The sequence below is a fragment of the Squalius cephalus genome (genome assembly GCF_949319135.1).
Source record: "Squalius cephalus genome assembly, chromosome: 9".
Taxonomy (NCBI): domain Eukaryota; kingdom Metazoa; phylum Chordata; class Actinopteri; order Cypriniformes; family Leuciscidae; genus Squalius; species Squalius cephalus.
Window position 1 is genome coordinate 35,244,835 of NC_137130.1, and position 26,467 is coordinate 35,271,301.

General features: G+C 37.4%; 1 protein-coding gene across 1 annotated transcript in view; it reads left to right on the forward strand.

Moving 5' to 3' along the window:
* Positions 1 to 352: 352 nt before the first annotated feature.
* sp9 (sp9 transcription factor) overlaps positions 353 to 26,467 on the forward strand; it is a 93,271-nt gene continuing 67,156 nt past the window's right edge. Inside the window, exons 1-2 of the mRNA XM_079881304.1 lie at positions 353 to 468; positions 7,297 to 7,648. The gene's annotated coding sequence lies outside the window, so the exon portion shown is untranslated. The remainder of the gene's footprint in view (positions 469 to 7,296; positions 7,649 to 26,467) is intronic.

The window sequence follows — 26,467 nt, forward strand, 5'->3', positions numbered from 1 at the left end:
TCCGAAACTTGTGACAAACCGGAAGGACAATTTTTGGCACAGAAATACTCCTTCAAACGTACAATTTAATTTTTGAAACTTTGTCCATGTTTAGCATGGGAATCCAACTCTTTAACAGTGTAAAAAACTCAGTATGCATGAAATAGCATTTCACCCCCCCTTTAAGGTCTTCAAAATCACTAGAATCTTCCAAGCAGGTTTTGAAGCCAGAGGTCATTGATGGATTTTTTGTAACAGTGACAGAAAAATCTGAAAGCCGGTCATCATTTAGTCAGATTATTACACTGAGAGTGATGTATTGTAACTGTAATTCTCACATCTGTCCACTTGGTGGCGAGTGCACTCTTGCTGATTATCAAGTTAATGGTCAACGAATTTCTGAGTTAAGTGACATTGTTTACACGCTGTTTGATTGACTTCTTTCTGCAGTTGAAACACTGATTGAGCGATTATATGAAACGAATTTCGGTAAGTTGGACTGTATCTGTATTATTTTTAATGTTTATTCATGTTCGCTCTACGTAGTAAAGAGGATGATCGCCTTTGCTTGAACTGAAGCGCTAGTGATCTCTCGCGCCACATTAAAGAGCGCGAAAACGGTGTTTGAATTTTGTGATAAAATAGACAGAATTTGAAAGCTGAGACTTTATTTCATATCAAAAGTAACAAAGCACAAAGCTTATTGCGATTTATTGGACAAACATTCATGATGAAACCTGAAAAGTGACCCACAGTCTCTGTTCAACTTTCTCTTCATAAATAAATAATTGCATAATCAAGCCTATAAGCTTGTCCAATACGTTCGTGAATAAATGGAATATGGTATAACGGAGAGACTCACTATGACCTTAAGATTAGAAAAGGAGAAATCTTGGTCTATGGTCTAAGACTAAGTGGATTGAGTAGCTATGAGAGCAATAAGACTGGATCTTGTCTGAGGTCTGAGCAGCGAGGGCAGGCGACACAGGGTTGGGAAGGGAGTGTAGTTTGTTTGTGGTTTTGTGTAAATGAAGCACTATTTGAGATTTTATCCACTTGTACCATTTGTATATATTTTTTATTGTGTTTTTGTCGACATGCAATCACAAAAGGGTCAACATGTATGTGAGGCAATACAAAATACTAATCTTCTTTTGTTTTCAGACCAAATGTTATTTTTGGAAAAGTGCATAATTAATGAGCATAAGTCACACTTTATTCCTGTTTTTGAGTTATTATGCAAGTGTCTTTCGCAGATAGCCTAAATGTCAGAAAAGTTTGTCTCCAATGTATATTGTCAAATGTGCAAGATCTTTATAATAAAAAAAAATAAAGTAAAAAATAAAAATAAAAAAATAATGAAAATGTGAACAAAAACAGAGCCTATTAAATGGCTTATCATCATTCAAATGTGAAAATTAAAATGATGGGTAATAGATTATGAGGAACATAATCATCTGTCCATCACAGAATGCGGAAGTTTAACGCGACCTGCTCACACATGCACATTTTTTGTTGTTGCACTAATTAGTTTGTCCAATGGCTTGGGCCATTGTTTCACAATCGAAAAATACACAGATGAGACGAAACTACAAAAAACTATGGGAGACAACAACAGCTGCCCGAGCTGATGAGCATTTAAGGGGTTAATGCCCGGTAGGCCTACACATTGTAGGATTTTAAGCTGTTCCAGACAAAAGATGACCAATCGTGGCGATTTCTGTGGTCGTAGTTCCTACGTCGTACATTGAGAGAGGTTTTAAAGTTGGCTGTCGTCACAGTCTTGCGACCAAAGATAGCCTGCGATAATTTTGTGACAGTGTCAGAGATTTAAGATGATCGTCTCACAGTGTTTGCTGCTACGACCTACTGATTAGCCAATAATATAACATGAAAGGGCGTATTGATCTACACGAAATGGCGCTAAAACTTAAAACTTCTTACCTCAATCTGCATTTGCAAGATTGTCATGTCAAGTTGGCCTCATTTCCCTAGCCATGACCACCACGGCCATATTCTCCTCTTTCGCTTCCTCCTCTTTTTTTAGCGCAAATAAAAACCACTATTACCAAAGTGTGATTCATCTCGCTGCATTTGTTCACCACTAGTGCATGCTGATGATGTTTTATTCTCCTACACTAACTTGCGTCATAGCCTATGATTCAATAGGTGTCATCATCGTACAGTCTACATGCATGTCGTACCCAAGTTTATTAGATCCATGTCATACAGTGTAATTTGTAATGATCTTAGGATTGCCGAAATCACAATTTAAAGGAATAAAAATACATTTTTATTAGTTATAACTTCTGGAGAGAAATAGCGCAGACACTGGACAAGGATGAAACTTTCTAGTGTGCATGTGTCAAGTACCAATGTTTGCAATGCTTTTAAACAGAGTCTACTTTGATACGTTAAGCGTTTGAGTCAAAACTGAAGCATACTTCACTCTCCTGGCCTCAAGCAGAGCTCTAGTGACTGGCGCTGCAGTCTTTAGCATCCTGGGTTAGGCCACGACACACCAAGCCGACAGTTCATAAAAGAGGTTCTTAGATTAAATGGTTATTTGTTGAACATTTATGTTATCAAGAACGATTTCTTTTGTCTGTGTAGGGTTCTTGAGTTGCTGATGCTTGAGGTTTTAAAGGTTCTTACTCTTGTTTGATTGGTTCTTCAGTTATGAGTCTTGTTTTCAGGGTTCTTTAACCCTTGTGTGGTGTTCATATTTTTGTTACTCAGCCAGTGTTTGTGGGTCTGGTGGACCCACTGCATTTTTGGGTTTTGAATTCAACACGATGAAAAATGTTATGTTAAAATACTCAACAGATGTTTACTTCATCCCAATTACAAGCAATATAAACAGCATATATGGTTAATATTTTCTCTTTACCTTTGTTAGATCACATTTAAGAATTGCAACCTCGTGTGGGAATGGCAGGAGTAGAAACACAAAACTCACTCTTGCACTCTTTCACACTTACACACAATCTCTCTCTCACACGCACACACACACACACACACACACACACACACACACACACACACACACACACACACACACACACACACACACACACTCATGCACACACATACACACACCCACAACACACAGACCCACAACACACACACAGACACACACAAAACACACACCCACCCACACACATGCACACACACACACACACACACTCACACTCACACTCACACGCACTTGGATATGCGGTGTACGGTCACTCTCCATAGGCATAATGGTTTTTCTAATGTACAAACTGTATAATATATCCCCCTACACTAACCCTACCCCTAAACCTACCAATCACAGAAAACTTTTGGCATTTTTTGAATTTCAAAAAACACCATTTAGTTTGTTTTAGTATGAGGACACAGATGTCGTCATAAACCATTTTAACATTGTAATACCCATGTCATTATACACATTTGTGTCCTCATAAACCATATACAAGAACACACACACACTAACAGCAGGCCCTGACAGGAGGAGGACAGAGTAAAGGTACACAGGACCTACAATTTCCACACTTTTATTAGCCCCGGGTCCAGTGGACCCGAACATCCTGTGTGTAATATAAATGTGTAGGGGGGGGGGGTGTACAGTGTGTTTTCATTGAAAATGTGTTCTGATATATATTTCTCACAGAAAATGAGCCAATGCCAATGAGTCTCAGTTTGAAAAAATAATTAATTGTATAATTTTTCTTTTGATAAAAAATGAAAACGGGTCCAACAGACCCGAACACCATACAAGGGTTAAGAACATATAATATGTTAACTAAAGAACAAGAGGATAAAAAGTTGGTTGTGGAAATTATAAAGTTCTCTTGTGGCATCAGTCTGTATTTTAAGAGCGTTCGACTGTTACGCAGATGTTTTTAACGGAAGTGAACCGCACAACGCGTTTCTGCACAAGCAAGTTTTGTTTGTGTCGCCAAGTTTAACACACTGATGCACTTTATGAAAAACCCACATTGAAACAACTGAAGAAATGGTTGCTTTTGTTACAAAAGCAGCAATTACAAGATACATCTGTCTCAATGAAATCAAGTTTTGTGAATCAGACTCTCTAATAAAAGACAATTTATATGCATAGCCGAGGGAATGAAGCTCTGACAGTTGAATAAAACAAATGACGTTCTGGCGAAGCATCAATTTGACTCGCGTCTGTCGGTGAGCAACCCTGCTCTACCGCGCACGGCCGCAGAACTGTTGAGCGCTTTTAATTATGTGTGTAACTAATAAGATCGGGGTCAACATATTTCATGCCAGGAAAATGATGTGTATTTAATGGCTCCCATATATTACCTTCCCTGTGTAACACGTCTGACAGAGTGCCTGTAAGTTTAGCTACCATTAATCAGCATCAGGGTTTGTCTTGTTGGAGAGGAACAGATGAGCGTGCGATGTTCTCCGTGTGGGGCATTCTGGGAAGGGGTGGGGGGGGTCTCGATGCAGAGCAGGCTGATAGATAACATTCACCTCAAGGGTGCCTAATAAAGCATGTTACAGGGCTTAGCAGGGCAGCGTTACAGAGTGCAGTTTTTACAGTGTAAGATGTATTGGGTTAATATAGCTACTCACTGGTGCTTACCTGACAAAGTGGCTTTGGTTCAGGAGCAAGGCTGCCTGTAATCAGTTATGCGGCTTTGCCTAATGAGCTGACTTTCTTGTTGCTGTTGTTCGGCTTTAAAGTGAACATGAAACGCCATTCGCAGCCCATTTTACTTGTGGAGTGAAGTCTGAGGCCATTTTGAAAGTCTGGGATTCAAAATAGAATTTAAACCTTGAAATAAACTGCATGCTTTAAGTTTTTATTTTATTTGATTAAATTAAAATTAATTAATTACACAATTATTGTCTGATATATGAAATAATAGTCAGAAAAATCTAATTTTGAGTGGAACAGTTTAATGAAAATTTAGACAAAATCTAAAAATAAGTTGGTATTTATATTTTTTAAGTTTCATATATAATGTGCACTCATACTCGAGGAGGAAAAAAACTCAATTTTATCCAGAGGCTCATACTGAGATAAAAATATGCAATTTGGTGCTGATGCGGATATTTAAATGGATGAAATAAGATGAAATTATGATAGCATGTAATGTAAGTCCATTAGATCTTAACAGACTACTTACCTAAACTGCATATAAATATCAATTGTCAGTCTATATCTGCCAATAATATGTCTTAGTAAAATGATATTTAAAGACTTAGTTTTATGAACAAAGCTCTGTAGTTTTAAAACATAACGCAATGCAATACAATGATGAGTGAGATATAAACAAATAAATGTAAAATTATTTTTCTAAAAGTAAAAAGTAAATCTAAGTTGCTTCAGTCCAGTCATTGTTCATTTTGAAATATTACTAACAATATAAAAGTTATTCTTATGTTTACATTATAATTAAAAAAAATCAGTAACAAATTCACAGCAAAACATTCTTGATATTTTTTACAATTATACTAAAAGGCCTAGAACTTGCTAAGAAAAAGTATAAACTTCTAATCAGATAACAGAAGGCTTGTAGAAAATTTTGTACAACCCTTTTGATCATGTTGATAATTGAGAGGCTTCAGAATGTTTATTAAATATGATACAGTAAGCTTTTTAGTATCAATTAAAACATACAAATCTGTTTACTTAAATTATTATGCTCATAATAAATCATTTTTTAAATGAAAACAACTGTTTTAAAAGGGGGGAGGGGGCCATTTTCACTAAAGTGGTCTCAGGCTTTTTCTGAATGAAACAGGAAATAAATAAATAAAAATCAGAATAGGACATTTTATCCATTGTAGGGCTGTCAAACGATTAATCGCGATTAATCGCATCCAAAATAAAAGTTTGTTTTTACATAATATATGTGTGTGTACGGTGTATAATTATTTTCTATATATAAATACACACACATGCATGTATATATTTAAGAAATATTTGCATGTATATACTGTGTATATATATTTATATTATATATAATTTATATTATATATAAATATTTTATATATAAATAACACATTTTTCTTAAATATATATGCATGTGTGTGTATTTATATAGAGAAAATAATTATACTCCATACACACACATATATTATGTAAACACAAACTTTTATTTTGGATGCGATTAATCGCGATTAATCGTTTGACAGCCCTAATCCATTGGGAATTGAATGGATTGTTCAAAGTGGGAGTTATATAACATAAAAAGCCAGACCTAAATGTGAGTTTGCTAAAATAGTCTCTAAAAGCCCACATATCACTCTCAGAGAAAAAAGGTTCAATGGTTTGTAGAAGATTTTATTATTTAGGAAATAAGTAATAGGCTATAGCTATATTTTTGTACACTATTATTTTCTCTGTGTGTGACTTTGGTTTGACTTTCTGAAGCCTGCAGAAGGCCTGGAATGTTGCTTACAGCACACAATTCTATTCTAGTGGGACACTTGGCAAAATACATTTATCTAAAAATATCCATAGGGTGTGTTACCATTTTTGGTATATATTTGTGAACGGGGCAAAAATCTGGAGCTGTCTTCTGCAGAAGATGCTCGGCTTTGCTGTAAAATAAAGTCTAATAATTCTGCCATCAAAGATCTCTGAGATTTTTTTATAAAAGAGAGAAACCACAACAGGTTCTATATAGAACACTAGTGTTCTTGAGTCAATTCTGAAGAACGCTTTATGCCAAAAAAAGTTCTATATAGTGGAAATGGCTTAAATGATTGCATAATAATTTCATGTTTAATAGGTAATTTCAATATCTTCTAGTGATAAAGTATGTTTATGAGCTGCTTAACTCATAAAATTTAATTAAAACTTAAAACTACCTCCATAAAATGATCCCATGATGGGAATCCCTAAAAAGGTTCTATAAATGAAGCGCCTGACGGAACCCTTGAAGATTCCATAGAGAACCTTTTCTACTAAGAGTGGACAGCAACAGAAAAGGAGAGATAAAATATATTTTTTTATTAAAAGAGAAATTTTAATTTTATGTTGACTTTTAGGATTTGTGTGTGTGTGTGTGTGGCTTCATCTGAATGCCTTATGGTTGTTAAAAAGATGAATGGAAATTCTCTATGTTACTCTCCTGTTTACAGAATAACATGTCTAAATCCTTTGTATTAATACTAATGAGGCTCTTCTGACCCGCATCCCACTGTAACCACAATAGGAGGCCTAAGAATTCAACAAGTCGCAAGACATCATTACAAACTCCTTTATTCTCTTAAGAAACATTCTCTGGAACAAATACAAAGGCAAATATCTGTATCGATGCAAATCCCTCTCGTGTATTTCGACAGGATCCGAGACGGGGGTGTGGAGGAACAGACCCCCCCCCCCCCCCCCGCGCAGACCCACACGCGGCCGCATGAAAAGCCACATCAATTTCAGCACAGACAAGCGCCGTCACACAGATTAGGCAGCCACAATGCAGTGGGCTCTTATCTCCACCCACAGGAGGAGGGCAGCCTGATCTGCGCAGGATGGAAACATTCTCACCACGTAATGGACAAAATCAATTGTTGCCCTCCTCAATCAATGCGACCCCCTCGCTCTCTGCTCCGAGAGTCCCGCTGTAATTGAAGTTCTCCGTGGTGTGGGATGGCGGCTTGACCGGGACGGAGGCCGGTGATATCTGGAACAGCGGAGCAGGTAGAGTAGAAAACCACTCACCTGGATGCTTCTCATACTGTATAGACACACCTGGTTAAGCCAAACACATCGGAGCATTACGGGTATAGAGAGTCTATATTGATCACTTCAAAAAAACTGAGTGTATGGAACTGGCTCAACTTTCTTCCACACAAACTTTTCAACTTAACTTTAATAATTATTTATTTATTTATTTATTATTAACTCAATAATTGTATATAATCATTACAGTTTCAAAACTATGATAAAACAAAAGGTGAAATGATCAAACCATTGTAATAATCATTAATCATGTAGTAATCTCAGTTTTCATTTGTTAGCCTACATCTTTTTGTTTAGTAATTTAGGTGGTTTCTGCTTTTGTCAGCATTTTTGTTAGTTTTTCTTCTTTTAAAATTATTACAATTTATGTTTAATGTATTTTTAGCTCAGTTTTAGTTTTTAATTATTTCCAGTGCTTTAACTAATTTAGTAAGTAACATTTATAATTTAAGTTTTTCATATAACATTTATATTGTATTTCAACTTTATTTTAAATATTTTTGTATAAAAAATATTTTTTAGTGCTGTCAAATTGATTAACCGCGATTAATCACATCTAACATATAAGTTTGTGCTTACATAATATTTGTTTGTGTATATATGATATATATATATATATATATATATATATATATATATATATATATATATATACTGACAAACAAACAAACTTTTATGTTAAATGTGATTTATAAATTTGACAGCAATAATTTTTTGTAATAGATTTATTTTTATTTTGATAATAACCCTGATGTGCAGAAAACAATTTTATATATATATATATATATATATATATATATATATATATATATATATATATATATATATATATATATATATATATATATATACCTATATACCAATACCTAAGATGTTTCATTGTGTGTATTTATTAATACAAAAAATTCTAGCTCTAAAAAATCTCAGCAAGACAAAGATGTTGGACATTTTTTTCCAACGATTAAATGTAATTTTCACCATAAAATAAAGGTGATTTGAGATGTCGTTGAAATTACAATTGGTCCATTAGTGAGAATGTGGAAACTGTGTGTATTTTTTATTTGTTGGGAGGAGGAAAAAAAAACCTACACTCATACAATGAAGCCGTCCTGCAAAGACAGCCACATTACCTCATCCGGAGACTGATTAAATATATTAAAATAAGAGAGAAAAAATGGTTATTGCCCTGTGAGAGAGTTTGATTAATTAGCATATTTGCTTCCTCATTTAGAGGCATTGAGAATTCCTCCTAAACTTCATTTTCCATGCGCCTAAAAATCCGCTGTCACAATGTCTTTTCTCCGTCGAGAATTTCACAGAGCGAGAACAATGAACCCGAAATGTCTAAGTTATAATTATACCTAAGATGACAGATGACAGTTAAAAACTTAATTTAGAATAAAAATCTCTTTTGACTGAGTTGTGCGGTGGAGAGAGAGAGAGAAAGGGATCTCTCCTTTAGAATGGTAATTACTCTGCCATTTATTATTCGATCAGCTCACGCAATTAAACGGGTGTGTGGAGGACACAGCTGATAATAAAGTGAAGGGAAAGAGAATGCTAATTAACCTCAGGGATGGCTGCTCCTCGCTCCTCACGTCTGCTGCCATCCTCACAAGCTCCTCTGTGGGCCGTCTGGTGGTGCCGTGACCCGGTATGTCTGTGGGTCGTCTGGTGGTGCCGTGACCCGGTCGGTCTGTGGGCCATCTGGTGGTGCCATGACCCGGTATGTCTGTGGGTCGTCTGGTGGTGCCGTGACCCAGTCGGTCTGTGGGTCGTCTGGTGGTGCCGTGACCCGGTCGGTCTGTGGGTCATCTGGTGGTGCCGTGACCTGGTCGATCTGTGGGTCATCTGGTGGTGCCGTGACCCGGTCGGTCTGTGGGCCGTCTGGTGGTATTGTGACCCGGTCGGTCTGTGGGTCGTCTGGTGGTGCCGTGACCCGGTCGGTCTGTGGGCCGTCTGGTGGTATCGTGACCCGGTCAGTCTGTGGGTCTTCTGGTGGTGCCGTGACCCGGTCGGTCTGTGGGCCGTCTGGTGGTATCGTGACCCGGTCGGTCTGTGGGTCTTCTGGTGGTGCCGTGACCCGGTCGGTCTGTGTCTTCACACAAACTTCTGCATGTTCCTCTCCGCTAGAGTCTGCAGACAGACCGTCAACTATTCAAATTACTGCCACATATTATTGTTCACAAGTGTTTGTATATTCATGATCACAGTCACGCCCGTGAACCACACCAAGGTTGTGCCGCACACTTGTAAGACATTGAGTTATACTAGAATTGTATTACTTCCTCTGGTAAACCATAGGAAAATAGTGTTACTATAGGCCTGTCTATACATTCATACGTTACCAACCATTGTATGAGCCATTGTTCATGTCACTAAAGTTTGATATCACAAATCACTGGGAGTAACCAACGCTTTCTCACGGCCAATTCATACGAGTGAGCACGAGGTGGCTAATTCATCTAAAGCCCAGTGATGGGTAGGTTTAGTGGCGGTTTTAGGGGTAGGTCATTTGTACGAATTCATACGAATTGGGCAACAAGTCAAATATGTACAATTTAACAAAAATCTTACGAATTCTTACGAGTGAGGTCGTATGAATTCGTATGAATTAGCCACCTCGTAAAATACGTACGAATTGCCATGAGATCGGGCTGGAGTAACAGTTCAATTTAAAAACTTTACTGTCAGATAAAAATAAATAAAATAAGAACAAATAATCAGACTACAAGCAAAGATAAAAATAAAATAAACAGAGCTGAAATTGAGTAATCAAATGTAAAATAACATTGCATATAATCTTCACTGTATAAATTAAATAAAAGATTATTCATTATTAAAGTTACAAAAGCTATTCAGTCAAGAGCAGTGAGTGTTTTTCTTGTCTTTTGTTGTTTGATTAATATTAAAATCACTTACAGACAGCAGGAATATTAGGCTGCTGTCACTTTAAGACATAATGCACGGATCCAGTACTCTGATACTGATACACATGAGTTATCTTTCTCGACTGTAACTACATAACCTATTATGTTTGCTAGGATACTTGTCAAGACAGGTATGTTGACATAATTTTTGTGTGATTTTGTCTGTTCTCAATATTTGACTATCAATATTTTGCTCGAATGTTTAAATTGGCAAGGCTTAAATTAGTTTAGTTTCAACACTCATATTTAACAAAGTTTAGGGGAAGCCAGAATGCATATCCATCGACAGAAACAGACAGTAGCCTAACTATGTCTGTCTGTCTGTCTGTTTTATTTATTTTCAACAAACCATAGTATAGATGCATATACATTACGAAAAGTGCGGTTCGATTTTTTACTGAGAAGGAGAGAATTATTCCACCCTTACAAATCACTAACCCCAAGTATAAGTGATAATAATAATAATAAGTTTTATTTATATAGCGCCTTTCCAGGGCTCAAGGACGCTTTACAATGAACAAGCAACAGTAATGGCAATGGACAATAACAAACAAAACAACAGTAGGTAGATGAGAGTAAAAGTACAGTAAAGGAGAATTATGTAGATGGGCCAGCATACACCAGAATACAATCAGACACAACGAAATGTAATACAACCTAAGAATGGTAACATTCAGAAAATAAGTGAGTTTTGAGCATAGTTTTAAATTCAGAAATAGTATTTTCTGAATTTAAAAAATTGGGGTGATATGGGCAGAACGTTTGGTAAGTATTCTAGCAGCAGAGTTTTGAATGTATTGCTAAATGGAGCTAGCAGATAGACCAATGAAAAGGGCATTACAGTAATCAAGACGTGATGTGACAAATGCATGGATGACAGTTTCAGCATCTTTGATACTGATGAAGAGACGGAGCTGGGCGATGCGACGTAGATGAAAGAATGCTGATTTGGTGATAGAATTAATATGAGCCTGGAAAGAGAGAGAGGAGTCAAAGATTACACCAACATTTTTAACAGTACTAGATGGTTTGATGTGAGAGCCAGCAATCTCTCATGATAGTAATAATGATGCTTGATTTAGCAAACTCTGCTAAATTAAGATGTTAGAGGCAGTGTTAATTTTGTTGACGAATAATTTTCGTCATTATTTTCGTCAACAACATTTTTTCACAGACGAAAACGAGACGATAACTAAATAAAAACTAGTTTTGAATGACAAAAACTATGACGAAAATCTATTGACATTTTCGTCAACGAATAAAAACTAGACGAAAATGTTAGATAGTGACGATTTGGGAAGCGATACAGTCTGATGTCCTGCATTTGTGGTAGATGCGCACAATTGTACTGTGACGTGCTGATCTACCCAGCGGCACACGAGTTGGCATGCACTGCATGTCTCATAAAACGTTAAAACTGGTAAACGTCTGGGAGAATGAGTAGAGCAGACATGAAGATCTGAATAAGAGTGACGACGTAAAAAAGAGCTCGATTCGGTACGGTTTTCTGTGCGCACACACCCGACCCGATGCGTGCAGCCGTGCACATAGACACCTATACAGCGCGCGAGTACTGAATTGAGCTCTCTTTCGTGTCTGAATGGACAAATACACACAAATATTATGTCTAAATGTCCGTTTTGGAGAGTATTCACGTAAATTATGTTGGTTATGTCTTAAACAGTTGTGAGTGTAGCGTATGTGCATCAGTGCATTGGATCCGGAATCTGGATGTCATTGGACATGATCCGATGTCTTAAAGTGACAGTGGGTAATAAACCTGTCTGTGTCCTTAAAGGGTAAGTTCGGTAATTTTACACTTAAAGCCCTGTTTACAGATCGTTTCTGATGAAATAGAACGGTTAAGATTAAAATTTGGACACATGCTGCTGTCCCGAGAATTTTAGGTTTCTTTCGCTTTCCCCAAAACCTCTAGAATGGGTGTATAGGTGCACTGGAACAATCCTTCATAAAACGCATTAAACTTTCGTTTACAAAGACGTGAAACTCACCGAGTGGTCAGGGGTGTTCACTGATATGCTCACACAAAAATCGCTGCAAAAGATGCTTTCCAACAGGTGTTTTACCATTCGTTGTAAAACTGTGGATCTATTTTTCCAAACGTCTCACACCCGTAGATTCTTCGGTTGAGAGCTTGAATAATAGACACTCCAGCCCAGTTGGTGGCGATAATGCACCTTTGCCAACTGCAAGCAAACCGCTGGAGTAATACCGTACCTCACACAGCACATTCAATACAAGTCAATGGAGTTGGACAAAAACTACGATAAAACCTGTTGGAAAGCATCTTTTGCAGCGATTTTTGTGTGAGCATATCAGTGAACACCCCTGACCACTCGGTGAGTTTCACGTCTTTGTAAACGAACGTTTAATGCATTTTAGGAAGGATTGTTCCAGTGCCCATAGGCTGCCATTGTGTAGGTGTAGGTGGGGGGGGGAGAAATAAACCTAAAATTCTCGGGACAGCAGCATGTGTCCAAATTTTAATCTTAACCGTTCTATTTCATCAGAAACGATCTGTAAACAGGGCTTTAAGTGTAAAATACCGAACTTGTCCTTTAATATTGATCAAGCAACAAAAGAAAAAGAGAAAAGCATTCACTGCTCGTTAGCTTTAATAAGGATTAAATATATTTAATTCATACAAATAAATATGTCTGCTTGAAAGAATAGAGAATGATGTATGCAAGTAGTTATAAAGAATATATCATTCATTGAAAAAAAGACCGTCTTCTACTTTAGGAAAAGTGGTTTTATTTAATTTTAAGATATTTTTTAAGTTACAGTAGTTAAATCTGTATCTGTATTGCACGTTCAAACTTTAAAATCATTCATATTAGCAGGATATGTTTTCTCCTGGAGTATATGGGTTTGGAAATTTTAGAGAAATTCGAAATAAATGCATTTAAATTGAAACCCATTATATTTTAGTCGACTAAAATCTACTGTAGATTTAGTCGACTAAAATCTACTGTATTTCGTCGACTAAAACTAGACTAAAACTAAAACAATTCAGATGACTAAAATATGACTAAAACTAAATGGCATTTTAGTCAAAAGACTATGACTGAAACTAAATCAAAATTTGATGTCAAAATTAACACTGGTTAGAGGATGGTTAGGATGAATCTGTGGCCGCCACATACGCATCAACTGAAAACAGTCATTCTCAGTGGAAGTGCATGAAGACCTTGTGTGTCAATCAAATACTCAACAAACCTTTTAAATGGATTCCTCTGCTTTTAACACACAGTGGGACACCTGACACAACGGGATAAATCGGGAGCACCTTTCGAAAATGGTCAACAATGTGTGTGTGTAGGGGGTATATTATAAGATTACATCCATATGCATTCAGAAGAACTTCTGGACATCTTTCAAAAGAACCAATACTGGTTTCCGACCAGTTTCCACACACTGTCCTGACATAATTTTGGCGTGATTCAACGCCACACAAAACAGCTTCCTAGATGAATCTGTTAACCCTATAAAGCCCACTGTATCTGATAACCACATTTCTTAGGCAAGATCATCAACATGATCCACTACAAGCCTTCTGTCGTCTGATTGGTAGTTTTTTAGCAAGTAAAAGTCTTTCAGTATAATTGTACAAACGCCCACCTTCAGTTCGTGGTTCACGTGTCTTTCTACTGTCAAATCTGCACTGATTTTTGTATAAAAACACTTTATACTCTTAGTGATATTTCAAGATGAACACTTTAACTGAAGCAACTTACATTTACTCGATTTTCCAAACATTTGTTCATCTCTCAATCGTCATTGTATTGCATTGCATTCTATATTTTAAAAGTACAGAGCTTTGATCATAAAAGTGAACATTTAAATATCCTACTAAGACATGTATTTGGCAGCATTTTACACAAGTAGTCTGTTACACTTATTTTCTTCATTTGCATTAAGCCATCAGAATTTCATGTTACTTTTTGGACATTTAAATATCAGTAACTGCACCAAATTGCATATTTTTACTGTGTTTGGGCCTCTGAATCTGAATTGGGCCTTTTCCCCCTCCTCGAGTATGAGCTCCATGTGCTTCTACATCATACTATATGAGCCATATAAACCTGATGTATCAAATATGGTACTCAAAAACCAATTACAATTGGACCACAAACTCAATTTTCTTCTATATGTTGTCTAAAGGTTCAATAAACCATTCCATTAAGAAAAATACATTTATTGTATTAATTAATTATTTCATATTTTAGCCTTTAAAGGGTTAAAGGAATAATAAATCTTAAAATGAGAATCACTTTATTATGACCTACATTCTTTTGTGGAAAGAAATATAATGTTCACGCTGCTCTTTTCCATTCTGTAAAAGCATTGTGCTCATGAGCTATCAAGCTCCTAAAAGACACATCACCATAAAAGTCACATCAAAATAGTTCATATGACTATGCATATATGCATTATATTCCAAATCTTCTTAAGGCATACATACATTTTGTGTGAGGAGGAACAGAGCAAAATTTCACTTGTTATTCACACTGATAATCTTAGTCCAGTCCCCTAAAAAACATTTAAAGGCTTTATTAACTGTGTGCAGATGTGTGCAGATTCATATTCAAACTGGATGCATCTCAACTGGTTAAAAGACACGAGAAACAATGATATTTGGCAATCTAAGTTTTCCTGCAACGTTTTCAGTAAGTAATGAATTGCATATAAAGTCTTGCAATTTAGCATATGAGTGGTATTGGTTAATTTTATGATACTTGATTTGTAACTTTTGTGGAGATACTGTATGTTTTTGTTATAAGGAAAAGATCACCATGAACATTCTGTGAAACTTCGTCTTTTGTGTGCCACGATTTTCACTTTTGGCTAAACCATTCCCATCAACTAGGCTTCTCTTAGGAGACAATCGTCCACTCACACCACTGAGCCAGAGTGATTTCCATCTGTGTATGGAGTGCGTGTCAGATTGAATGTGGCAGACTGATTAAATAAGACGTTAAAATTCAGCTCTGTTGCATTTGGAGTATAAAGAAATCTCCTCCAGTTGGACTGCACATCATTCTGAGAACATGCAATCAGTACATGTTGTCATTCTAAAGTAATATCCCATATATATATATATATATATATATATATACTGTATATATATATATATATATACACGCAGTTGGCCCATATCTATATATATCGCTCTTCCTCCAGAGGCACTTCAGCTGGATCTGAGAGTCAAAGCCATCATTCTGAGCTTGTGGCCACTTCTGATGGAGACAAATTTACATTTAGTTGAAAACTTCACACTTGTGAGAAGCGAAGAAAGGATGAAAAAATCCAATCTGCGGTAATAGTAGCTGTAGTTTGGTTTCGCGGCACATTATTTGCATTCCTCAGGTACGGAGCTCTCCTCCGGCGACACGGTAACGATTCACAAATCACTGTCGCCGCGCCAGTCAAGGGCTCCGCTCCGCTCAATAGACCATTGTACCTGCGAGTGTAATTGGTGAAGGCTTGACAGAGCCGGGAGTCGTAACAAAGATCTCTCGCTTTAGGGCTGAGGGATGATTTTCATAATGTTACCGCTAAATGAGCGCGGAGGTCTCGAGGTCTTGGCACTGAGTGACACAGGCCCAGACGCGCGCGCACACACATAGAAAGAGAAGAGCAAAACACACACGCTCTCGTCTCACCGCGACGCCCCACACACACCACTGTCAATTAAAGAATCTGATAAGCTGTCAACTCCACTTTCACCACCAATTTGAACAACTTTATGACACAGGAATAGCACAAGTCTCCCCAATTATTTGCCCCCCAACAAACAGTTTGACAAATGGTGACGAAACATCAAACACATTTTGCTTTAGTCATTTTGCTGATTTGTTATTTTGAAAAGGAACGTTGTTAGGAATAGAAATAATTGCTTTTGAATAAGTCATATCTTGTCAGTTAATTTCCGTTGAAGAAGTGAAAAAATCATAAAATTGATGTCAGTAAGGCCCAAAAAACAAATATGACAGCACAAGACAGGAAAGATTTGGTCAAAATGTAGGTGTTGTAGTGAAAACGGGACATTTTAGCAAGCATATGTCACTGTTTTCAACAATTTCTTTCAACAAATATCAAATTTCATGTGATTTAAAAAAAAAAAAAAAGATAACACACTTTTCAAGTGAAGGGTTTCACAAACATTTATTAGGTTTACAAAATGTTGATACATTTATGTTTTTTGGAAATAAAAATGAGTTCTTTTTTTTTTTCATATTATTTAATGTGAAAAACAGAGGTCATTCCCAGAAGCCCTAACATATAATCACATATTTTATTTAAATAGTATTGTTTCTTTTTTTCTTCTTCTTGTTACAAGTAACTCACTCTCGCTATGTTAATTCTTGCACTCAGGAGCGATACAAGTCGACACCATCATGACTAAAAGTTTGCTAAGAAGTATGTCCTACTAAAGCAAAGCAGTATTTGGGTTCTTCTCAGTACTCATATTGATGTGTCCTCATGTCTTCGCTCATCCGTCTTCCAGCCCGTGACCCGGAAACCGATTGTCCTCAGCCATCTTGAGGGACATCTCAATTCTCGAATTGACTGTGCTCAAAGTCCCGCCCTCTTTAGTTAATGTTGCAACGTCCGACAAGCCGTGGTTCTCACGAAGTCTCAGCTTTCAAATTGTAAGCAATAAATACCGTTTTGTGGCTCTTTAAAGTGTCATAACAGGTAGCACCTCAGTTAAAGCTGCTTGTGAACCGATAATTTTTTTCATTCTAGTTAATTTATAACATCAAATAAACATGAATGAGCATCAGAAGGAATGTTGTTTCAACCGCGGAAAGACGTCAGTACACGCCATTTTTCAAGTTCAAGTCCACCGACGTTAATCTACTTACTCTCCTGACTGCTTTGTCGAACAAAATGGCGGATTCAGCGGATGGCGGATTATGATTGGTCAGATTGCCTGTCAATCAAACTTCAGACGAAGGGTGAATTGCACCACGAGGAATGAGGAGCGAGGAAACACAGGTGTATCTTTCCCTCATGTCTTAAGGGGGTGGAGCTAAGGAAAGGAAACGAGAATCCACAAATAAGAAATGAGAAGCACCCTTCAACCGGTGAGCGTATCCATAGCAGACTAGTGGGAGTGGCCTTGAACGGCAACATGCCCAGTGCATTATGTATACTTTCTAATGTATAGGCAGCCAAGTTTTATTGAAAACCCAAGCTGCCAGCAGTGAAGGACCCGTTTAATGTGATTCTCTGTGTGAACTTGAGGTGAACTGACATATATCCAAACTTACAAATCACCAAAACACCAGATTTCTCTGTTTTCTTGGTTTGATGTTTTACAGTTTCTAATGAGGCACGTGTCCAAATAATTTTTGGGGAAACTATATTTATATAACAGATTTATAAAAGCATCATTAAAACTCTATACATCTTACTGCATGCTATTTAGCCGATTCACTTGTTCCATAAATTTCACAGTCAAACGCAAACGCGTGTAAATCCCAGTCAGTTGATGTGGGTCAGGGTTTGAGTGAATGTGTGTTTCGGGGCGTCCGGTCTCAGCCCTCACATCCTGAAGCGCTGAAGATCATTTCTCAACCCTGCAGTGCTAATAGAAAGATTCAGCACTTTCTTCATCCCACTCCACTCTTTCTCTCTGAATAAATGATGCCTGAAATTTTTATTCTTTTTATAATGGAATTTCAATGGCCTTCACTGCAAATCTAGTGGAAATTTTTGCATATGAAGAGAGAAAAATTAAATGTTAACCACGTTTTAATGTGATTAAGGCTGACAGAGACATTATTTCAGCTAATCACTCAGTGCTGACGAGCTCTAGCGGTTCACTGGTGAAGGTTTTCATCACACGCCGGTTAGTGTTCAGCTGCACTGCTTACATGTGCTTTTAGTAAAATTGTTTGACATTAACAGAAACCATAAACATGTCGATGCAATAAATCAATTAACCGTGACCTACATCCGATGCACGTTTTATTTTTCATTTCATAGGGATGTTGATGAGTGTAGGGTTGTCACGGTACCACAATTGCAGTAGTCTGCACCAATATCAGTAAAATTTACCAATCTACCAATTTTGTTACCAGAGCAGAAACTGTGATCGAATGTGTTCAAACAGCCACAAAAGGCCCTCTTCTCTCCGTCTACTGATCTAATGAGTAACATTATGGGAAGAGCTCTAGCCAGACGGGATTTAAACTTTGTCGGCTGGAGACCCAAGTTTGGTTTGAAGATGAAAAACGTACCAAGCACAATGTTCTAACACACACTCACAGTGTTCGGCTGGTCTTGCGGCTTCAGAGCAGAAACTAAAACTGATGCTCTCCGTGTGTTTTTCTGTCGTCTGCGGTCGTGTTCATGTACATCGCAAAATTATTTCATCAATTAGATGGAAAGATCTGGAAAAAAACAACATACATTTACCCTCCCATAGACCCTCCCCTTGAAGAAATCAGGACAGAAGTGTTTGAAAGTGGACAAAGGAGACGGATTAAAACACCAGGTGTGAACGGGAATGTGTCTCCCTCGTCTACTTGTGATCCGAACGACCAAAACGCATCTTAATACCTGGTGTAAACAGAGCCAAAGATGGTCAATAACTAAAGCACAAGTTCACTGAATTCTGCACTCTCGCAAAAACTCCCGGTTTAATAATTAAAAGCTGTCTTGTTTGCACAATGAATCTCTTATTTACATTGTGTTTTCACTTTGTTGGTTGTAATGAAAGGATTCGAGAGCGTGCGGCTGGTGTTGAACAAAACCTCATTGGATTCTGACTGACTTGCTGACTAACATCTCTAGCCATTGCGTTCGCACACTCAACAGATTGTGATTGGCTACAACGCTTGTAAAAACAGTAAATATAAACCTTTGAAGCTCACAGAGCGCTCAGTTAAACGAATGAGAGAGTTTGAAAGCAGCTTCTATCAGCTGGTATAGAATATATCCAGTGCTCTGTATTACCGGTACTGCAGAAATGCTGCTACCATCTACTTTTTTTTTAGCACTGACTGGTCACAGTCTAGCCTTGAGTGTTTCCACTGGTATGAAATCAGATGAGCTCACCAGATTACCAAATGAAAGTCACCGAACAGAGGGAAACATTAATGGAGGAATACAGGATGAAAGTTCCACATTTACGATCTCAAGGAGGTGTATGTTAATTGTGTGTGTGTGTGTGTGTGTGTGTGTGTGTGTGTGTGTGTAGTGTGTGTGTGTGTGTGTGTGTGTGTGTAGTGTTTTCATATATGCCAGAGTTGGCCTTGGGCTTAAGCTTTGATCTCTTTAAATGTCTCAAATAAAGACACTATGAAATGAAAGGAAAGGAAAGGAAAGGATAGGATAGAATAGGAAAGGAAAGGAAAGGAAAGGAAAGGAAAGGAAAGGAAAGGAAAGGAAAGGAAAGGAAAGGATAGGATAGGATAGGATAGGATAGGATAGGAAAGGATAGGATAGGATAGGATAGGAAAGGATAGGATAGGATAGGATAGGATAGGAAAGGATAGGAAAGGATAGTGTAGGATAGGGTAGGAAAAGAAAGGATAGGATAGGATAGGAAAGGATAGGATAGGAAATGATAGGATAGGAAAGGAAAGGAAAGGAAATGATAGGAAAGGAAAGGAAATGAAAGGATAGGATAGGAAAGGAAAGGATAGAATAGGATAGGAAAGGATAAGATAGGATGGGATGGGATAGGATAGGAAAGGAAAGGAAAGGATAGAAAAGGAAACGATAGGATAGGTTAGGAAAGGAAAGGAAAGGATAGGATAGGATATCTGTATTTAGAGAGGTGGTTTAAGCTGTTGTATCAGGCTTTCAGCGCTGGAGAAGAGAGGGAGTGTCATTAAGGCGGACAGATAAAGAGGTTTAGCACTTCAGCTGTACTGACAGAGCAAGTCTCTCTCATGAGTTTGGTGGCATATAATATTTGCTTTATACAATTAATGTCTAAAGGTGTGTATGTGTGACAGTGTTTTGGTCACTGGTATCTCGCAGTGTAATGCACTCACAGTCATTCACTGAGAACTATAGCTCAAATATAGTATATTAAGACTAAGTATCTTTTAGAATGTGTTGTGACATTTTGTGATTTATGTTACCGGTCCTTGTTTTCCCATTAAGTTCATTAAGAATTCAGAACTCACTTTATGTGCTGATTTCCGACAACAATTCATGTAAATCAAATAAAATTTCAATGCTAAATAGAAGTCAAAATATGCAGGGATGTTGGAGTTGTGGCCTATTTGTTAGTGCCGAGATGAAATGGCAACAACATTTCCCCTTTAATTCTCCTATCATTTCTTGTCACACTATCACTATTAATAAACATGAAAGACAAAAAACATAAATTCAGGACACATTTACTCATTCCAGCTGCGTTTATTCACTGTCCACTTCAAGCATTTAGATTAAAAAGTTTTAAGATAATGCAAAACATAAAATTCAAGTTTGTCAATTGTACCTAAGCTTGTAGACTGGTATTATTAAATAATATGCTGTATATTTAAATATCTAAATAAATAAATGATTCAAAGATATACATTGCTACTATTATAATTATTTTGTTAACTTTGTATTTGTATTTGTATTTTTTTTCCCTGCTAAACATCTTTGAAGAATGATTGTCATGCTCTAAATGATCAATAAAACTTCAGTACCAGCGTTCGCTGTGTAACTACTGTTCTTCACTGTGTGAGATCTGTGTTTGCGAGTGTGATGGAGAGATGAAGGAAAGAGGGGTGAGCTGATGGAGGAGTGCGAGTGGGATGGAGATCACAGTGGGATGTTTTTCATCCTCACAGCAGTGATCAACTGGAAGGACACAAGCGCAGACGCTGACTGCACCCCCCCCCCCCACCACCACACACACACACACACACACACACACAAACACTTAATGAACAATCCACAGTGTCTAGTCAAGTCACCTTTATTTATACAGTGCTTTTTACAATGCAGATTGTTTCAAAGCAGCTTTACAGTGATAACAGGAAAATAATGCAACAAAGTTTGTTTCTGCTGTACAGCAGATCTAGAGGAAATTAGAGTCATAGGCCAGCTTAAGTAAGTTCAGTGTTTATTCATTTCATTTGTAAAAATGTTATTAATTTAGTTAATTTATCTAGACAGCCACTCTGGAGAAAATGGTGTCAATGCAGGCAGATCAATAATATTGTTGAATATTAAGTGTCCCCAACTAAGCAAGCCAAAGGTGACGGTGGCAAGGAACCAAAACTCCATCAGTGACAGAATGGAGAAAAAACCTTGGGAGAACCCAGGCTCAGTCGGGGGCCAGTTCTCCTCTGGCCAACGAGCGAACAGTGTATGATTATGATTCAGGCAGCATTATAAGTCAGAAGTCAGATTGGATCAGAACATTTACAATATTTATCCAGTTCCATCTGGTTGGAGGTCGGATTCATCATGCCGGTATGGAGACGAGTTTGTTGAGGCCTTCACAGGGTCTTGTGTCAGATGACACAATCTCTGCTGACACTTCAGGGCTGCGTTGTGGTCGTGTCTAGGTGCAGGTCCACCATCTGATCTAGATACGGCCCGGATCCGACTGACTACATCATGTGTTGTGGTCGTGTCTAGGTGCAGGTCCACCATCTGATCTAGATACGGCCTGGATCCAGATGTTTACAGTTAACCTCGAGATAAACAGAGAGACTAATATTAGCCTAATATTAATTTATTATGTGCTCTGTGTATGCTAGGTCAAAGAGATGTGTTTTTAGTCTAGATTTGAACTGACAGAGTGTGTCTGCTTCCCGGACAATGTCAGGAAGACTATTCCAAAGTTTTGGTGCTAAATATGAGAAGGATCTACTGCCTACAGTCAATTTTGATATTCTAGGTATCAACTGGCCAGAGTTTTGAGATTGCAATAGCGAAGGACTATAATGCGTTAAGAGCTCGCTCAAGTACTGCGGAGCTAAACCATTTAGTGCTTAGTATCAGCAAGATTTTAAAATGTATACGATGTTTAATAGGCAGCCAATGCAGCGTTGACAGAACCGGGCTAATATGGTCATACTTCTTGGTTCTGGTAAGAACTCGAGCTGCTGCATTTTGGACCAACTGGAGTTTGTTTATTAAGCGTGCAGGGCAACCACCCATAAGAGCATTACAATAATCTAGCCTTGATGTCATGAACGCATGAACTAACTGTTCTGTATTTGGCATTAAGAGCATATGTCGTAATTTAGATATATTTTTAAGATGGAAGAATGCAGTTTTACACATGCTAGAAATGTGGCTTTCAAATGAAAGATTGGTATCAAAGAGCACACCCAGGTTCCTAACCGACGACGTAGACTTAACAGAGCAGCCATCAAGTGTTAGACAGTATTCTAGGTTATTACGTGCAGAGGTTTATTTTGTCCAATAATTAGAATCTCTGTTTTTTTTAGAATTAAGTAGTAGGAAATTACCAGTCGTCACATTTTTTTTTATCAGCTATGCATTCCGTTAATTTTGTGAATTTGTAAGTTTTGTCGGGACGCGAACAAATATAGAGCTGAGTATCGTCGTCAGGTGCTACCGGCATGTACAGGGTAAAAAGCAACGATCCTAGTATTGAGCCTTGTGGTACGCCATACTGAACTTGTGATCGATATGACATCTCTTCATTTACAAACTGATAACGGTCAGATAAGTATGATTCAAACCATGCTAATGCAATTCCCCTAATACCAACATAATTTTCGAGTCTATTCAAAAGAGTGTTGTGGTTGATGGTATCAAATGCAGCACCAAAGCACGATCCCATTCATTTCAATGGAGCGCTGGCGACATCCGGCGACAGTGACCGTTGTCGACAGAATGTGGGCGTGTCAAGCGATGCGAGACACACGACAAAAGTTCAGAAATTTCAACTTTATGCAAATGAGAAGCGATTTTCGTGAGCGACAACCAATAGGAAAGAAAACTTTCAGTGGAGCTCATGTCGACGTCTAGAGTGCTGGCAAGACAGAAGAGTTTGAGGGCGATTTCACTGTTTTATATGATTTGACTGTAACCACATACATGGATATAAAAAAAAAATATGCATGGAAAAGAAACTGTCGACAGTCTCAGTGAGTTTAATTCATACATTTATAGTTCGAGCGTTGTAATTTTATGATGCAAGTTTGGCACTGCTGCAGTTCATTTTACAGTTTCCCCAGCATTATGTAGACTATTAGGGACAAGAATATTGATTATGTCAAATTCGAATGACGTTTTAGTAATTTATGACAGTATGAGTGAGTTTAATTTGTTGATTGATCGATCGTTAATCTATTAAATGATTTAATCCACTGAACACTACTGTGGTTATATAAAAACACTCTCCCAACAGCATACTGTTACTTTTAATTCTTTTGAGCCTAATTCCTAGTCAAATTAAAATTATATAGTTGTATCACTTGTGATGGTATTTTGTATAGATTTGGCCAGACGTGCAGTCTAACAATAACATTAGAGCGACAGCACTACGAACTCCCACAAAGTGACTCGCAGTACAGAGACTAACGACATACAGCAACAAAGTTGCTGGCGGTGTGAATGAGGCTTTAGATCCAGTAACACTAATAGATAGATACAACCATGATCGGGTGAAATGAGCAAATCATTTGTGACTCTAACGAGAGCTGTCTCAGTACTATGGTACGGTCTAAATCCTGACTGGAAATCCTTGCAGATATCATTTTTTTCTAAAAAGTAACATAGTTGTGAGGATACTGCTTTTTCGATTAATTTTGACAGAAAGGGTAGATTAGAGATCGGCCTGTAATTGACTAATTCTGTTGGATCAAGTTGCGTTTTTTTTAATAAGAGGTTTAATAATAGCCAGCTTAGAAGTTTTCGGTACATATCCTAATGACAAAGATGAATTAATGATATTAAAAAGAGGATCTATGACCCCTGGAATCATCTCTTTCAATAGCTTAGTCGGTATAGGGTCTAACACATGTTGTCGATTTAGATGATTTAACAAGTTTAGACAATTCCTTCTCTCCTATAGCAACGAATTAATGAAATTTTCCTCAGAGACACTACAATGCACTGTCTGATGCGATACTGTAGTAGACGGTTGCATAGTTATAATTTTCTCCCTAATATTATCAATCTTGCAAGTAAAGAAGTTCATAAAGTCATTACTGCTGTGCTGTTAGGAAATGTCAGAGGTTGAAGCTTTATTTCTTGTTAATTTAGCCACTGTATCAAATAAATACCTAGGGTTGTTGCAACATTGAGTTCTTCTAAGCTAGCTGGGATGCTGAGGAGATGAAACTGATCAGGATGAACATTTATAAAGCAATCTTGATTGGTAGAAGTGATAGTTCTACCATGTTTGTAACAGGGAGTCGGCTTTGCAGCCTTTGCTAAATGAAGTATACACTAGGGCTGGGCGATAAATCGATTTTATCGATTAATTCGAATGTGCAGTTTACGGCGATTTTTTTGAATGAAAATCGGTTTTCTCTTTAACATTGGCCGACGCTCCCCTCTGGGCTCCCGTAGCTCCGAACGGGCTCAGCTCTTCCCCTGCGCGTTTGGTATAGAGATACACAAACAACACGGCAAGACCGCGGCAGCACAAGCACACCCGCCAAAAAACAACCTACAGTCTTACAAACTGAATCTGCAGAGCTGCCAACTCTCACGAATTCACCGTGAGACTCACGTAATCGTCACTTTTTAAACGCTCTCACGCCACACATCCATTTTCTCACGCAGAGAAAAGTCGCGAAGCAAAGAGGACACTGACACCGACAGACAAGACAGAGAAGGTTACTATTGCTATGAAACAAATTCTCAGCTCTCAGATTCTGTCGATTTAATTACGAAATTCAAACAATAAACACCGTTTTGGCGCTTGACAGATCGCTGACAGAGTTCAAGCGGCACGTGAACCGATCATCTGTTACTCTTTACTACTAGTTAATAGCAGGCTAAATAAACACGAATGATCAATAGTTAATTTGAAATATACAGTTCAACTTACCGAAATGAAATAAAATCGATCGATCTGTGTTTTTCAACTGAGGAAAGAGGTCTATAATAACAGCTAGAGGACAATACGTCACGTAAAGTTACTTTTACCTCTGAAAAGCCCATTAATGACCATAGCACGTTAGTTGGACTTTAAAATAATTGCTGTAGAGAGTAGTATTTTGCTAAATATGAAAACTATATTACATATTTATTATATTTTTACCTATATCATTAAAATATTATAATGTTGAACTTGTTATTATAAAAAAACGCATAATATTTAATTTGAGATGTTATTTTTAACCTTTAATAATAATACCAGCTGACAGGGCTTTAAATTAACATGTATCTACTGTACCTAGTATTTATCCAAAGGAATCGATATTGAATCAAGATCAGAATCAAATCACAAGAATTGAATTGAAATTGTGAAAGCAATAATAAAAACAGTAGCATACCAGTCATTGTACCATGTAAAAATTGTGTTGTCACTAAACTTAATAAAATTCTGTTTAGTTACCAAATGTTTTGACAATCACAATACACTTTATTGTGATGTACATTTTTTTTTCATGTTCCCCACCAATCCCAATCCACCCATTTCATGTTATGTTACGTTATGTTATGTTATGTTACATTTTCACTGTTTACAAAGGCAGGGCCTGCCATCTTGTCTTTTTGGCTTGTTGTTTCTGATTACACTTTAACCCCAAGGGGAAAATCCAAATCAAATCCCAGAAGGGAAAATCAAAACAAAATAAAGTTAAAAATTGTTTTGAACAATTTCTTTGTCATCTGCAGATTGATTTTAAGTAGGGGAAGGAAAAAAAATCGA